This window comes from Xyrauchen texanus, chromosome 11 (genome assembly GCF_025860055.1).
Source record: "Xyrauchen texanus isolate HMW12.3.18 chromosome 11, RBS_HiC_50CHRs, whole genome shotgun sequence".
Lineage (NCBI taxonomy): Eukaryota > Metazoa > Chordata > Actinopteri > Cypriniformes > Catostomidae > Xyrauchen > Xyrauchen texanus.
In genome coordinates, this window is record NC_068286.1 from 31,919,968 (window position 1) to 31,937,047 (window position 17,080).

Sequence of the window (17,080 nt, forward strand, 5' to 3'; positions counted from 1 at the left end):
ATGGTATAAACTGACTTAAATATTGATCTGTTTCTCACCCACACCTATCATATCACTTCAGAATATATCAATTTAACCACTACTTTATAGATTACTTTAATGCTGCCATTATGTGCTTTTTTGAGCTTCAAAGTTCTGGCTACCATTCACTTACATTGTATGAAGAGATATTCTTCTAAAAATCTGTTTGTGTTCAGCAGAAGAAAAGTCATACAGATCTGGGATGCCATGAGGGTGAGTAAATGATGAGACAGTTTAAATTTTGGTTGAACTACCATTTAAGTGTGGATTTAAGGTCTGGTTATTAATTTTGTTCTCTCTGTACTCTTCTTCACTTTTTCCACTCTGTTATAGGTTCCAGTCCATGAGCTCAGCTCTCTGATTGAGGAAGAAAAGATTATGATGCTGCAGAATCTCATTTGACCAGGACAGGAGTCCTCTGAAATTCTGACAACACAGTGAACTGTATCTACAGAACCAATTCTGACAGACATTGATTTGTAATATCAGTATTGTACAGGTATTTATTTTTTTCCTCCAACATCAAGAGAAAAACAAACTCTGTGAAAGATTGAATAAATATGCATTGGATTTTGTTAATCATAATAAACACACTTTTACAGTTTTTGCCAATGCTTCCATGTATTTGTTTTGACTTGAGTAAAGTAAGAATATTAAACCTATTAAACGGCAACTCAATTCTGAGCACAAACCTGAAAAGGACGTAGACAAAATACAGTAAAATGGTTGCAATTCATTAACCTATTGTACTGCAGACATAAGCCTGGTCTCTCATGAGTTTTCTTTAAAAAAAAAAAATTAATTAAAGCATGAATTAAAATCATTAGCAATTAAAATTGAATTTAATGAAATACAATTAAATAAAGAAAGACCTACTCGCAAAGGCCTAAAACCACAATGGAGTCAAAGCCACAAGTTTTACAATATTCTCTTTCAAACTGGATTACACTTTACGATAAGGTTCAATATCAGTTAATGCATTGGAAATAATGATCTAATGATTAAAAAAAAATTAACAGCATTTAGCCTATTAATCTTGTTTAATGTTCATTCATAAATGTATACCAGTTCATGTTAGTTATAAACGTATTATCTCTTGTTAACTTATACAACTTTTAATAGTAATATAGACCATGTTGACTTGCATTGCATGGGCGTACAGAGCTGAGATATGCTTCTAAAAATCATAATTTCTGTTCTGCAGATGAAAGAAAGTCATATACATCTGGGATGGCATGAGGGCGAGTAACTGACGAGAGAATTTCCATTTTTGGTTGAACGATTACCTGAACCAGAGACAAAATAATTTTGCACTATTCTCCTTTGCCATTATGCGGCGCAGTTAGTCACATGTATTCACTCCGCATGTGTATGTTTGGTTTCACTCACCGTCGAAGAAGAATTTTAGGGCTCTGGTTGGCTGTCAGGCTGTAACAGGAAACATGTACATCAGGGTGAACATAAATCATATATAAAACATTTTATCCGCCTCACAATGTCGATTATTTAGAGGGCAAGATTACTTTCGAGGTGTTTGAGTGGCGGAGAGAGGAAAGAGATGAAAAGAAAAGGTACAATCGTCACTGCCTGCGTTAAAGTGTAAAATTGGTCCATTCAACATCTAACCATCTTATATAATCTGTTATAAACTATACATGTAGTCAAGCACAGTGTCCATTTCCATCAACAAAAATACTATGGCACTATCTTGCTTTTGGACATTTATTATGATAAATATGGTATATTTCAAAGCACCATATTATTACCATCAGATAGCATTACTATACCATCAGTATTTTTGGAGGGTCGTCCTACTTTGTTATATGCTATATATATATATATATATATATATATATATATATATATATATATATATATATATATATATATATATACTTTTATTATCTATAATTAAAATACTGGTACCTACACAGCTCAAACCCAAATAGACTGTAGTTTCATAGATAATGCCTAAAGGTGCTGTCTAGGTAGATAAGATATATAAGATCAAAGACTCCAGTATGTTGCTGCATTGTAAAACATTGTTTTTATGTGTTCAGAAGGAGAAGGGAAATGTTTCAAATGAAAATGAGACTGCAGATCAAGAGGATGCAGTCCGGTCCACCTCTAAACAATGTGCTAAATGGGCACGGAAATGACAGGTCGGTTTATGGACCAAGTTCACCCAATGAACTGTGTGGCAGTACCATTGTGCCACCCAAAGTTTCCCCCTAAAACAATTAGAAATTAAGTTAATAATTTAAGAGGCATTAATTTTGCTTGCGCCCTGAACCATAAATACTGCCTTTTTTTACTGCAAACATTTTCTGATGAAACCTTTTATTTCATAAATTTCTAAATTCTATGCATAGGTTGGAGACATGTATGCCCATGTTTACATACACATTAATGCATCCAATCAGGAAGTGTCTAACATCTTTTATAACATAGTTGAGAATATTTGTGCAGAGATTGATCCATGTATTTTGAGTGGAATTAGTGGCATGCTAAAAAACTCTTTTGCATATGTGTAAAATATACTCTGTGTGTTGCCTACAAGAATACAAAATGTATTTTTCCTACCAATTGGGCTTTTTAAATTATTATTTAATTCTTCCAGTGTTAAAGCCTATTTTATAGAATAAAAGTAGGCCAAAACCTGAAAATGTCTTGCTTTAAAAGCTAACCTCTTCATAATAACAACAAATATTTATCACATCAAATGGGTTTCATTGTCATTCAAATGGGAAAAGAATCAAGACAGCTTGAATGAGCCATGTGGGAATCAATAATTCAGTGTCACCCAATGTCACATTACAAGTTTCCGTTTGTGTGATCATTATCAGAAAAGACTGATGAGGGGGTCAGCCCATCTGTCCAGAAAGCTTTTGCCTCCATGATCGGAGAAGGACTAGAGGAGACAGTGGAGCAAGTTGAAGATTTGAAGATGGAGTGGAGAGACATCAGAGAGGAGGACGGAGATGATGAGGATGACAAAGAGGAAAATGACGGCAATGAAATGGAGCTGAACCGTGAGAATAAGGAAATGATGAAGGTCAATAAAACAACAGCAATTATCTACCACATTTGACATTGTTTACTCATTCAGTTTTAACGGATGTTAATCATAGATAAATATAACTTATTATGTTACTTTTGATATTTGATTATAAATATTGCATAATATATTATTGATCAAGATAATTTGGTAACATTGGACTCATTAAAACTACAATATTTGAAAGGCTCATAATAGTGTGATATTATGAATTAATTTTTATTTTGCAAGTTTTTGCACACAGTTTTTCACATTCAATTAATGTGATTAATTGTAACTTAATCATTTCAGGAAATACAGTAACTTTTACTTACAAATCTGATGTACAGTACATTGTACATATATACAATTATTAATTTTAAATGACATTTTTTTTAAGAACATTAAACATTTTGAACTTTTCGTATTATCACCATGACATACCACATACATGACATTACATACAAAAGCCTTCCACAGGGAATGCTAATGCATGCTATGTAGTCTATAAGACAAGTCACCTTGCATTACAGGATTGATAGAATCATAATACAGATCTGCGCACACAGACCTCAACACTTGGTGCACAATATATGGTGATGGTAACAACAACAGGCAATTTTTTTTGCATTAATGGATAAATTTAATAGTACCCATAAGTGGGGTCATTTAAGAAAAAATTACTTATTTATTTACCTCAAATTAGCGAATAAATATGACAAGGTTTTCTACTTTAGGATTGATAAATGTTGATGCATAATTTTAATATAGAATTAGCTAGTAATATTAATCTAATATTTACAACAATAATATTAGTAATAAGTATTTGTAGTTTTTTTGTTGTACATTTCTATTGTTGCTAATGCACCATCATTTTATAATAATTGCTAATAAAATCTTGTTAATGTAACTATTATTAAAACATTATTTATAACAATAATAATAGTAAATTATTATTTTGATTGTTTTTGCTGCTAATGCACCATCATTTCATATACATTATTAATCTTAATACTAAAATTGTTATTACAATATTTGTTTAAATTATTTTAATTGTACAATTTTATTAGTAGTAGTATTGTTGTTGTTGTACCTCTTTATGGCAGCTCATGAACTACAGTTTCACAATGATTATTAATAATATGATTTCAATATCTTAACTATTATTAATATAATATTTATAACAATACTATAAATAATAAATTATTTTAGTAGTAGTATTGTTGTTTTTGTACCTGTCTAACACAGCTATAAACTACCTTATAGAAGAATATCTCAGCTCTGTTGGTCCATACAATGCAAGTGATATGTTCTGAATGGAACCTGTCCTGTTAAACTGCTGTATTGTCTTGGCCGCAGGACAGTATTCCAGCATGAATAACGACCCCAAACACACCTCCAAGATGACCACTGCCTTGCTAAAGAAGCTGAGGGTGAAGGTGATGGACTGGCCAAGCATGTCTCCAGACCTAAACCCTATTGAGCATCTGTGGGTCATACTCAAAAGGAAGGTGGAGGAGCACAAGGTCTCTAACATCCACCAACTCCCAGAGTGCAAGAGGACTCCAGTGGCAACATGTGAAGCTCTGGTGAACTCCATGCCCAAGAGGGTTAAAGCAGTGCTGGAAAATAATGGTGGCCACACAAAATATTGACTTTGGGCCCAAATTGGACATTTTCACTTAGGGGTGTACTCACTTTTGTTGCCAGCGGTTTAAACATTAATGGCTGTGTGTTGAGTTATTTTGAGGGGACAGCAAATTTACACTGTTATACAAGCTGTACACTCACTACTTTACATTGTAGCAAAGTGTAATTTCTTCAGTGTTGTCACATGAAAAGATATAATCAAATATTTACAAAAATGTGAGAGGTGTACTCACTTTTGTGAGATACTGTATATATACGGTGCATCCGGAATGTATTCACAACGCTTCACTTTTTCCACATTTTGTTCTGTTACAGCCTTATTCCAAAATGGATTAAATTAATTATTCTAAAAATCCTAAATTCTAAAAAAACAATACCCCATAATAACAACATGAAGTTTGTTTGAAATATATGCAAATTTATTAAAAATTAAAAACGACAGCCTTTGCTCAATACTTTGTTGAAGCACTTTTGGCACCAATTACAGCCTCAAGTCTTATGAGTATGATGCTACAAGCTTGGCACACCTATTTTTGGGCAGTTTCTCCCATTCTTCTTTGCAGGACCTCTCAAGCTCCATCAGGTTGGATGTGGAGTGTCGGTGCAAAGCCATTTTCAGATCTCTCCAGAGATGTTCAATCGGGTTCAAGTCTGGGCTCTGGCTGGGCTACTCAAGGACATTCCCAGAGTTGTCCCTTAGCTACTCCTTTGTTATCTTGGCTGTGTGCTTAGGGTCATTGTCCTGTTGGAAGATGAACCTTCACCACAGTCTGAGGTCCAGAGCGCTCTGGAGCAGGTTTTCATCAAGGATGTCTCTGTACATTGCTGCTTTCATCTTTCTCTCATTCCTGACAAGTCTCCCAGTTCCTGCCGCTGAAAAACATCCCCGCAGCATGATGCTGCCACCACCATGCTTCACTGTAGGGATGGTATTGGCCAGGTGATGAGTGGTGCCTGGTTTCCTCCAGACACGACGCTTGCCATTTAGGCCAAAGTGTTCATTTCATCTTTGTTTCATCAGACCAGAGAATTTTGTTTCTCATGGTCTGAGAGTCCTTCAGGTTCCTTTTGGCAAACTCCAGCCAGGCTGTCATGTGCCTTTTACTGAAGAGTGGCTTCTGTCTGGGCCCTCTACCATACAGACCTGATTTGTCGAGTGCTGCAGAGATGGTTGTTCTCCTCTCTCCACAGAGAAATGCTGGAGCTCTGTCAGAGTGACCATCGAGTTCTTGGTCACCTCCCTGACTAAGGCCCTTCTCCCCCGATCGCTCAGTTTGGCCGGGCGGCCAGCTCTAGGAAGAGTCCTGGTGGTTCCAAACTTCTTTCATTCACGGATGATGGAGGCCATTGTGCTCATCGGGACCTGCAATGCTGCAGAAATGTTTCTGTACCCTTCCCCAGATCTGTGCCTCGAAACAATCCTGTCTCAGAGGTCTACAGACAATTCCTTGGACTTCATGGCTTGGTTTGTGCTCTGACATGCACTGTTAACTGTGGGACCTTATATAGACAGGTGTGTGCCTTTCCAAATCATGTCCAATCAACTGAATTTACCACAGGTGGACTCCAATCAAGTTGTAGAAACATCTCAAGGATGATCAGTGGAAACAGGATGCACATGAGCTCAATTTTGAGTGTCATGGCAAAGGCTGTGAATACTTATGTATATGAGATTTTTGCGTGTTTTATTTTTAATAAATTTGCAAAGCTTTCAAACAAACTTCTTTCACGTTGTCATTATGGGGTATTGTTTGTAGAATTTTGAGGAAAATAATCAATTTAATCCATTTTGGAATAAGGCTGTAACATAACAAAATGTGGAAAAAGTGAAGCGCTGTGATACTTTTTGGATGCACTGTATATATATATATATATACTCTTTTTGTAAATGGCCTCTGTTATGATTTCAGGAGTTATTATGAGAGCAGTGAGTTGCCGTTTGCTATTGAAGCTCTGGACAGACATCCTGAACTGGTCTTACATGACTGTGTCAATTTGGCTGCTGAACTCTTCATAGCCGATCACCAACATGACAAAGCCTTAGAGGTGAGAGCAGACAAATATATCATGAGTATTTTAAAGGAATAGTTCCCCCTAAAATGAAAATTCTGTCATAATTTTCTTGTTCCAAACCCCTATCACTGTACAATAGTCCAAATATAGTACCTTTTTAAAGGGTTTTCACACTGATGGAAATGCTGAAACTTATGTGTCTTTTGGCCCTGGTGAAGTTTTGTGGCATCACACTGAAGAGGGAGGAGAGGGAAGAAAAAGACATGGGTGACCAGACACCTGAAGCAAGAGAGAACCAAGTGCACAAGCAATTTGTGGAGTTTTGGTTTTCATTAGCCTTTTTTACACTTCAAAGGCAACTCCAAAGCCACATCTGGCATACATTACATACCATGTATTTACACTTGATATCACAGTGTATCTTATACTTGAATGTTGATTCTCGTGCCAAGCAGACAGAAAACAAGTTTTTCTGTTGGTAGTGGCAAATTTAAAGGGATAGTTCACCCCAAAATGAAAATTCTCTTTTAATTTACTCACCCTCATGCCATCTCAGATGTGTATGACTTTCTTATGCTGAACACAAATGAAGATCTTTAGAAGAATATCTCAGCTCTGTAGGTACTCACCATGGAAGCGAATGGTGACCAAAAATTTGCAGCATAAAAGTAATCTATATGACTCCAGTGGTTCAATCCAGGTCTTCTGAAGCAATCTAATTGATTTTGGGTGGGAACAGACCAAAATTGTTCTCCTTTTTTCAGTATAAATCTTGATATCTGCAGTCCCCTTGGCGGTCATGATTTCAAGCTCGATTACATCTAGCGCTCTGCGCATGTGTCAAGCACTAATCAAGCATGTAATCATGATTGTGCCTAGAGACAGCAATGGCAATGGCCATTTGGATTTCTTTAGAAGACATAGATTAAACCACAGGAGTCGTATGGATTATTTTATGTTGCCTTTATGTGCTTTCTGGACCATCAAAATGTTGGTCACCATTCACTTGCATTGTATGGACCAACAGAGCTGAGATATTCTTCTAAAAATCTTTATTTGTGTTCTCCAGAAGAAAGAAAGCCATACACATCTGGAATGGCATGAGAGTGAGTAAATGATGTGAGAATTTTATTTTTGGGTGAACTGTTCCTTTAAGGTGACTGTGATACTAAAGGGTGTGGTGGGTCAGAGCTGATACATTTTATGTGTCATTGCATCTTTACACTAATGCTTTTACATGTGTAAAGGGATCAATGGAAAGGAGGAAGCGAGAACCGGCTTGACGATATAAATAATAGTTTAATGATAAACTCAAAAGACAACATAAACACACACACATGACGGACATGTCCGTAAACGATCTCTCTCTCCCTCACGGTCCCCTGCAGTCAGCATAATTAGCCTAATACGGGACCGGGTGCGTAGGATCACGACTCGGCCCCGCCCTCCGCCCTGCCACATTCCTCCCTCGTTCTCTCAGGCTGGGGAGCCCCCGCCCTGACGTACACCCCCCCCCCCCTTTCCCTGGGGGAGGGCACGCCTTCTGCGCCGTCTGCCGGCAGGTCATCCCCATCTACCTGGACGAGGGAGGGGACAAGGGTAGGGAAACAGAAATAATTAAAATGGGGGGGGGGGGGTACTTCCTGTAACAGTGTAGTACCCCCCAAAAAACTGTAAAATTTTAAAGAGGGAAAAGGCCAACGCAGAGCGACAGTGAGAGAGAGAGAGGAGAGAGAGATGAAAAAAAAATACAAATCTTACTCGCCAGTTCTCCGATACGCCGCAGCTTGTTCCTCGGCCACTCCTCCACCCTCTATCGGACGACAGCCGCGTCTCTCCAGGCGGATCTGAGGCAGTCCTCCAGCCCCTGGCGAACGGAACAACCCGCCGCATTCTTGGGGAACAGAAGGGGTCTCCCCCGCCCCTGGCAGCGGTTCTCTCGCTCCAGGCGGTCGCCTGTGAGCCCCTCCCCGCTCGCGGTCGGCGGTCTTAAAACCCGCCACATTTCAGCGGCCGGTAGGCGACTCCTGCACCCCTGGCAGCGGCCCTGACCGCTCCAGGCGGTCGGCTAGGTCGGCTAGGAGCCCCTTCTCCCCTCGCGGTCGGCGGCGGCGGCTGCTCCATTGGGGTGGACGGTAGTGGCGAGAACTCTACTACCGCGTATCCCTCCTCCTTCCCGGGCTTCGCCACCAGTGTAAAGGGATCAATGGAAAGGAGGAAGCGAGAACCGGCTTGACGATATAAATAATAGTTTAATGATAAACTCAAAAGACAACATAAACACACACACGACGGACATGTCCGTAAACGATCTCTCTCTCCCGCACGTTCCCTTGCAGTCAGCCTTTAACCCTCACGGAGGCATAATTAGCCTAATACGGGACCGGGTGCGTAGGATCAGGACCCGGCCCCACCCTCCGCCCTGCCACAACATGTTTTAGGGAAAATTCTGCCAATCCAGATTTGCCTACTACATAGAGATTTCCCTACTTTTTTTGGATAGTTGAGAAATGTCCATCCCGGTTTGAAAATGCCCACTGATTAGGAAACACACGTTTTTGTTATGCTGAGACCTATACTTTGGAAAAGGCATGAGTGTCATGGAAATTAATTATTCAAGATGTGTGAGAACCCTGAAAGATACACAAACCTTCATTTATATTCAAACATTTATGTTCTGGGAAGACATTTCTTGCCATGTCTTGTTTTAGGCAACAATCTAGTATGCAAAAATGTGTTGATGAGATGTCTGTGAAAGAGTGTTTAATCTAGAAAGCATTGATTGTGTACTTTTTTTTTTTTAAAAAGCAATTGAGTTGGAGCAATGGAGATTTACATGCTTTTTAAATCAAAAACATTCAAAAACATCTGCTCAATGTTTTAACATTCAACTTGGAATTTTTCAGTTTTAATTTAGTTTAGAAGAGTAAACGCTTTAAAAATGACATTTTCCACTTGAGAACGCAGACGTGGCCACCATACTCTGTTGTATTGAACTTTATCTGATTAGTTGGTCTATATTGGTTAATGTCTGATTCATAGGCTGATGTTTGTGGTAGGGCTGTCAACTAGTTCTGTCAAATAATTTGTATAATATTCACATTTTAAAGTCAGCGAATTTTTTTAAATTGACGTTGTTTCCTTAGTCAACAAGAGGACACATTAAATACAATAACCATACAGCACCATTATATTACTGCAAATAACATTCCTGGCTGTTAAATAAAAAGCATTCCATTTTCAATTAATGTGCGTAAAATAAACAAATATAACGTTTTAGCTGGTCCATATTTTCAAATGTTAAGTCAAAATCTTCAATAGACAGTTCACATGGTGTTACACTTACTGATGCCACAGTATACTACCCCTGAGTCACACTTCATAAAAACAGCAAAATACCACATTGTTTTTTATTCATTACAGTGTATGTAGGGTAGCAATATTCCCAGATAGCAGTGGTATTCGGCTGAACTCTGTTGAAGTGGCTCAGACTATGATCCCAGGCAAGGGGCTGTTCAATGTGATGGTACACAACAGAATGGAACCAAACGTGAGGATCGCGAGACAGACCCACATTTCCAAGATTAACTCCTTTCAAAGCATGTAAAAGACTAATTGCTTAATCTGAGAAACGCTTATTAAGAGAGCAAGATGCAACGGCAAAGAACCTCCACCAACTGTAAGGGGCTGTTCACTCCGAACGCTTTTGCAACCATCCATTTGTTTTTCTATGTAAACGCGTACTAGACGAACATCTTTGTTTCGCTTTGTTATTTTTATTCAGCATCTCGAGCTGGAGTGCTGTTATTAGATTCTGTGTCTAATTAAAAATAACTTTAAAAAGCATATTGAGACACCTGCTTTCTGTTAAACTGTATTTGTTGCACTGTGTCTAGCTTTTTTTAACACAAGAATGTGATCGATCTGAAGTCAGCCATGTGCTTGGCACAAAGCCAGAATTTGAATACACAGTTTTAGCATTCGAATGTGCATTTATTTTTTGTGTTTTTAATGTTCATACTGCACTTTTATGCTCAGGTTTTCTATACAGAGGACAGAATATAGCCTCACAATTCATATGGACTCATTTTATGATATATTTATACTGAATTTTTGGAGCTTGACAGCACCGTCCCCATTCACTTCATTATATGGAAAAGCACAGCCAGGACATTTTTCAAAAATCCCTCATTTTGTGTTACCAAGAAGAAAGAAAAACATACACTTTTAGGATGACATGAGGGTGAATAAATGATGTATTTTTAACACTTGCATGTTTTACAGTAAGGCCAAGAGTACATCTGTCTTGCGGCTTTTCATTATAAAAAATGTAGTATAATGTAAAATTCAATAGAGTTCAATAGAGCTTATCTCATATGTATGTATACCAGTGTCTTTTTGCAGCAGGGGAGCCCATTAAGTAAATATTTTTGTTTAAGTTTGTTTACGTTTGTGTATATTTTGACCCAGGAAACACTGACACATATTTAATCAAGCAGTAATATTAATAATGTGTAATATTATTTTTCTTATAATTTATAGGGAATTGATGAGGATCAGGTGGACTTGAGAAGAGAGATTGCCTACAATTTATCAATCCATCATTTATCAGTCAAGTTGAAATAAGGATATGGCTCGACATGTCATCTATACTTGCTGTAATATCTGACTGAATTAACGACTGGACTAACGTGATTGTAGTTTTACAGTTCAGCTCACAGCTGCTTATTTATGCAATATATATATATATTAGAAAAAAATTAAATAAAGTAATTTATTATGGCCATGCTGTATTCAATTTTGATTTACATATAGCTTATAGAATCTTTTATAGAGTATTTCATTGTAACCAGTACATGGAGGAACTAGAATAAAATTATCAGCATATTAGTTAAATATTTATCAATGCCTAATGTATATTTGCAGTCCATGACATCACTTTGTTATATATTTTCGCAAAATTCTACAGCCAGGATCTGTGTTTGATATATGATCTTTGTGTGTGTGTGTGTGTGTGATGAAGTTATACAGCATATAGACAGGACATCTTGCAAGGTAAGCACTGTATTGAAATTCATCATGCTAATGTAACTTTTCTGTAATAATTATTATTTTTTATTTTTTAGATAATTTTATTTTTAAAGAATAACTTTAATGTTTTATTTTACATTTCCACAATTTTATGTGTTAGCATTGCCAATCCATTTTTGCTCCATCAACTAAATCGCAATCTCCTTTTCAGGTTAATTTAAGTGAAAACTTAAATTAACCTGAAATTATCTGGCTTGCAAGCACCGGTATTTCGTTAAATTATTATTATTATTAATACTCTTATTATTATAATTTTTTGTTTTTAGCCAGTAGAAATCCCCTCCGCTCTTGTCCGCCCCCTCTGTGGGATAGCAGTGGGAAGTCGTATTCATTTTAATGAATTAGTTTGTTCAGACGGTTTGTTTCAATGAACTGGTTCAAAAGAATGATTCCTTTAAGCCATCATAAAAATGCATCTGTACTCCCCTCTTGGCATTTTAAGCTGCAATTTTGTACTAAATTAAAGTCAAATATTGCTGTTTATATTATATTTATTTTTTAATTATATTACGTATTTAATGAGGTTGTTAAAGATTGTAAAAAATTTAACTTTTTCAAATGTATTCAGCTCTGTGGAACAGCATGATTGAGTGTGTATTAATGTTTTAACAGCAACTCTAAAAAAAAAAGAAAACATTGTCACATTGTCAACAATTCTAAGTTTCAACTTCAACTTCTCCTTTTCAGGTTAATTTACACAAAAATCTTTTAACCTTTTTTTGGCTGGACACCTTAAAGGGATAGCTCACCCAAAAATGAAAATTCTCTCATTATTTACTCACCCTGATACCATCCCAGATGCGAATGAGTTTATTTCGTCTGCTGAACTCAAATAAAGGTTTTTAGAAGAATATCTCAGCTCTTTTGGTCCACAATGCAAGTGAATGGATGCCAAAAATATTTAAGCTCCAAAAACCACAAAGTCAGCATAAAAGTAATCCATAAGTCTCCAGTGGTTAAACCAAGATTGTCTGAAGCAATATGATAGGTGTGGGTCATGCCAGTGCAGTCATGCCAGTGCAGCTCCTATCTACTTGAATGGGGGAACACCAAAATCTCAAAAAGAAATCTTGGTCAAGATTATGATCAAAAAACATATTTCAAATAAGCAATACAATTTTATAATATTGGAATAATAAAATGTGCTTCTTTACCTCATATTATGCTAAACTCGCAATTTTCACAGCTGTATGGCTAATGTGCATGCGCATTAGCTCATTGATTGACAGGCGATGTCTGTATCTAAAAGGAGATTGGCTCTTTTACCTGTAAGGCAGGACTTCCTTTCTACATCCGTTGTAGCATTGGGCTCCAGCTTCTTCTTCCCATTAATTTAAATAGAAGTGGCCCATCTCTGCTGAATACTCTCTGGTGAGAAACAGATCGCTTTAATATTCTTCTTCTTGTGTTTTTGGTGATTCATATTCTTTATGCATATTGCCCCCTATTGGGCAGGGAGAAGCATTTCAAGCAGAAAAGTGCTTAAATATTGATCTGTTTCTCACCCACACCTATCACATCACTTCTGAAGATATGGATTAAAACACTGGAGTTATTTGGATTACTTTAATACTGTCTTTATGTGCTTTTTGGCATGTCAAATTCTTGGCACCCATTCACGTGAATTGTAAGGATCCACAGAGCTGAAATATTCTTCTGAAAATCTTAGTTTGACTTCTGTAGAAGAAAGTCATACTCATCTGGGATGCATGAGGGTGAGTAAATGATGAGAGAATTTATATTTTTGGGTGAACTATCACTTTAATGAATGTTAGTTTTTTTTTTCTGGTCATAAAGTGTATCAAGACTCAAGAAATACATTTATTTTGATTGAATATTGATGGAGCATCCAAACCTGGGGGAAAAGGTTCTCTAACTTTGTGTAAAAGGCCCCCAGGGGGGTTATGTTGATATGGAGTGTACAGGGCAATAGTTATAGGGCACACTTTGTCATCTTATGCAAATACCTTTAAGACAGCAAGATGCTTTTGAGTAACAAGTTAAGATGCAGCTTCAAAATAACCATTTTAGAAAAAGGAGTATAATTTCTTGTTCATTTCAATCACATTTGGCATTTCATTGCATCTCAAGTATTCAATCAACAAATGAATCTCCTTTGTGATTGAATCAGTCAATGTGAGCCCACTTTAAAAAAAATTCATAACAAATCTATTTGCTCCATTAAGAAAAATAATGTGTTTTATAGGGGCCTTTACCCCCTACAACAGGGAGACTTTTTACCCCAAATACCATCCTTTCACTTTTTGGACAGTCATTGCATTTAATTTAATATTTATATAATCACCTTGGAAAATTCCAAATAAGTATTTTGTATAAAAATAAATATGATACTTTCCAGGATATTCATTAGCTAAATAAATTTGCAGTATCTTAAAAAAAAATATTCAATATTAGATCAAATTGCCTCAAAATTAAACTTTAGATATTACATGCAACATTCTCATGGAACAGGAAAATTTTGCAGTACATTTTTTTAAAGGCGTTTAGGAAAGTAATGTGGTAGTTTTTGTTGCCATAAGGTGTTTTGGGAGAAAATCAAATCAAAAGAGCCTTTAGCCCCGTTTTACCCTAATATTATTCTTGTTATTAGCCAGTAGAAATGACCTCCACCCACCCACCCACACTGTGTGACAGCGGAGAAGTCAGATTAATTTAATGAATCGGTTCGTTCGGACAGTTCTTTTCAATGAACTGGTTCAAAAGAACAACTCATTTAAAGGATCATGGGACCCCCCTACTTTCAGCTCAAGTCTACCTCACACCTGTCAGTGGCCTGGCCCTCACTAAATATCAGGGATAATATGTAACGAATTTTAAGATTTGCAAAGTTAGCAAAGTTACTTAAAACTTAATGCCCTAGTTAATTAAATGAATCATAATATCTTATAAATGTATAAATATAAATGTACATATACATATATTATAAATGTATAAATCTAAATGTAGGCCTATACATACAATATAAATGCATATATTTGAAAATAAATGTCTAATTATTCAAACGACGTCACTAAAATGCGTCTGTATTCGCCTCCTGGTATTTTAAGCTTCAGTTTTGTACTACAATAGAGTGAAATACTAGTACTGTTTATATTATGTAAATAATTAGGTTATACAAGACTGTCAAATGAAACGTCATTCCTCGTTCTTGCATAGAAATCAAACATGGAAAGTGCATCGGAAATGGATTAGAATGTGTTTTTTCAAAGTTAAACGACCTTTTACTCCACACCCTGCCACAGACAGGCCACAAATTTCTCTGTTTGTCTCTTGTCCAATAAAAAGTAATGCAGAGGTAATGCAAGAACACGTTGCTATTGCTAACTCTCGTTGGCTTTTGTATCACAAATTCCTTATTTATAGTCAAAATTTTACGTCGTTTTGGATTAAAGCCTTTGCTAAATGACTAAATGTGAACGCACGTAACAAACATTCAGTTGATTAGAGTAGCGCTTTGCGAATCGGTTCATAAGAACAACTCACTCGCGATTTGAACATTAAAACAGAGTGAGTGAACGCCTCCCTCGCATCATTTGCGCGTATGTATGCTGCTGATGCTCAAAACATAAACAGCAGAGGGCAAAGCCCGTGGAATTAATTTAACACAAATGAAAAGCAACAATCAACATAACGCTATTACGCGTTTAGGTGATGCTTTACGCTTGGCCACGCGTATGTTTTTGTTCCAGTGCGAGGGCTTTCCGCGGGCATGCGGTGGCACAGAGCGGATATGGGGCTCTTTCTAAATTAATAAGAGATGAAAGCAACTGGATCCAGACTGGCACGACGTGCGCACGGATATAGACCGACATTGGGCAGTAAATATAATTTGGGTTTGTTTTAGTCCGGAGTTCAGGAACGTTTGGTCGAGTTGTTGTGCCGTTGACACAGATGGCTTGAGAAGGAAGAGAAGAGGGACGTTCAACACGAAACCCGCGAGAAGCGCTCTGGATCCCGCACTTAAATCCGCACAGAGGCCCGTGGTCCTTTACAGCGACCATCATCTTTTCAATCCATCCCGGTGTTTATGTTTCAGTATACACGCTGTCTGAAATTCATCCTCAGATTCGTTTGATTGTAAGTGATAACATATACCTGTACATTTAATTTGGATTTATTGCTAAAATATTGATTGCCTATGTAACACGCACATTAGAATAATAAAAGAGCATAATACGTCCAGATTTTTTGTGTGGCAAATGTATTATAATCAGCACCCCCATTTTCCTTAGGACATTGATTTAAAAAGAAAATTAATTTATATTTATATAATGTTTTGTAGGTGCAACTTAAAATTTGCCACAGGTTCTGATTCTGAAAGGAATTTCGACTAGGTTCCAGGGTCAATACAAGGTAAGCCGTATTGACAACGTTTCTGGCATGATGTCGATTTCCACAGAAAATTATTTTAACTCTCCCTCGTTTTTGATTTCAATGTACGATTAAAGGAAACGTTGCGACGCATTTAACGATAAATGTGCACCATTTCGAAATTATATCCACAAATCTGAAACATTTTATGTGTTGACATGAGACTAGTGTAATGACAATTCTTACTAACCCTGACTGTGCAAAGTTTTTTTTTTTTTCTTTTTTTTTTTTTACTTGCGTCGTGACTAGGGCTGGGAATTGTAAGGAATTTAACGATTCCGGTTCCGATTCCTCTTAGCGGTTCCAGTAACGATTGTAGTAATTCCTTTAATACCTTTTTAAAAATAATTATTTGGAACTAAAAATGCATTTCTTATTGTATTTACTACCCTCTACTGTCTGTTACCAAATACTGGGATAATTTCTGATTTCTACAGAGCAGATATAACAAATCACAAATACATTTAATGCAATTCTTGTAAAATGTATGTTGGCAGACTTTTTAGAGACATAAATACAATCCAATAATAGATCCTAACTATATTTTAGATAATCAAATCTAAACCAACAAGAAATGCGATGGCATATTTTATTAATTAATTTATTCTTTTATAAAATTCCACTTATTACAACAAAACTTGTGTATCTTTAATTATACATTGTAATATGAACAACCAGTCAGTAACTGCACTGCTTGATTTAAATCTCAAAGGTCATCATTAAATAAACAGAAACAGTTCCAGAGACAGTTAAGACTGTGTTTTGTAAACTAATGTTGTACTTCAGGCTTGTGAGACTTCAACAGATCTTATTGAATTTTGAGTTAGATATTCAAAACGTGCGTATCTGTATAATATTACTTGAATACCAGACTAT

General features: G+C 36.6%; 1 long non-coding RNA gene across 1 annotated transcript; it reads left to right on the plus strand.

Moving 5' to 3' along the window:
- The first annotated feature begins 1,426 nt into the window (after nucleotides 1–1,426).
- On the plus strand, nucleotides 1,427–6,470 carry LOC127651221 (uncharacterized). Its single transcript, XR_007971538.1, has 4 exons — nucleotides 1,427–1,592; nucleotides 2,082–2,183; nucleotides 2,868–3,076; nucleotides 4,418–6,470. It is a non-coding gene; the product is annotated as an uncharacterized LOC127651221 (long non-coding RNA).
- The last annotated feature ends 10,610 nt before the right edge of the window (nucleotides 6,471–17,080 follow it).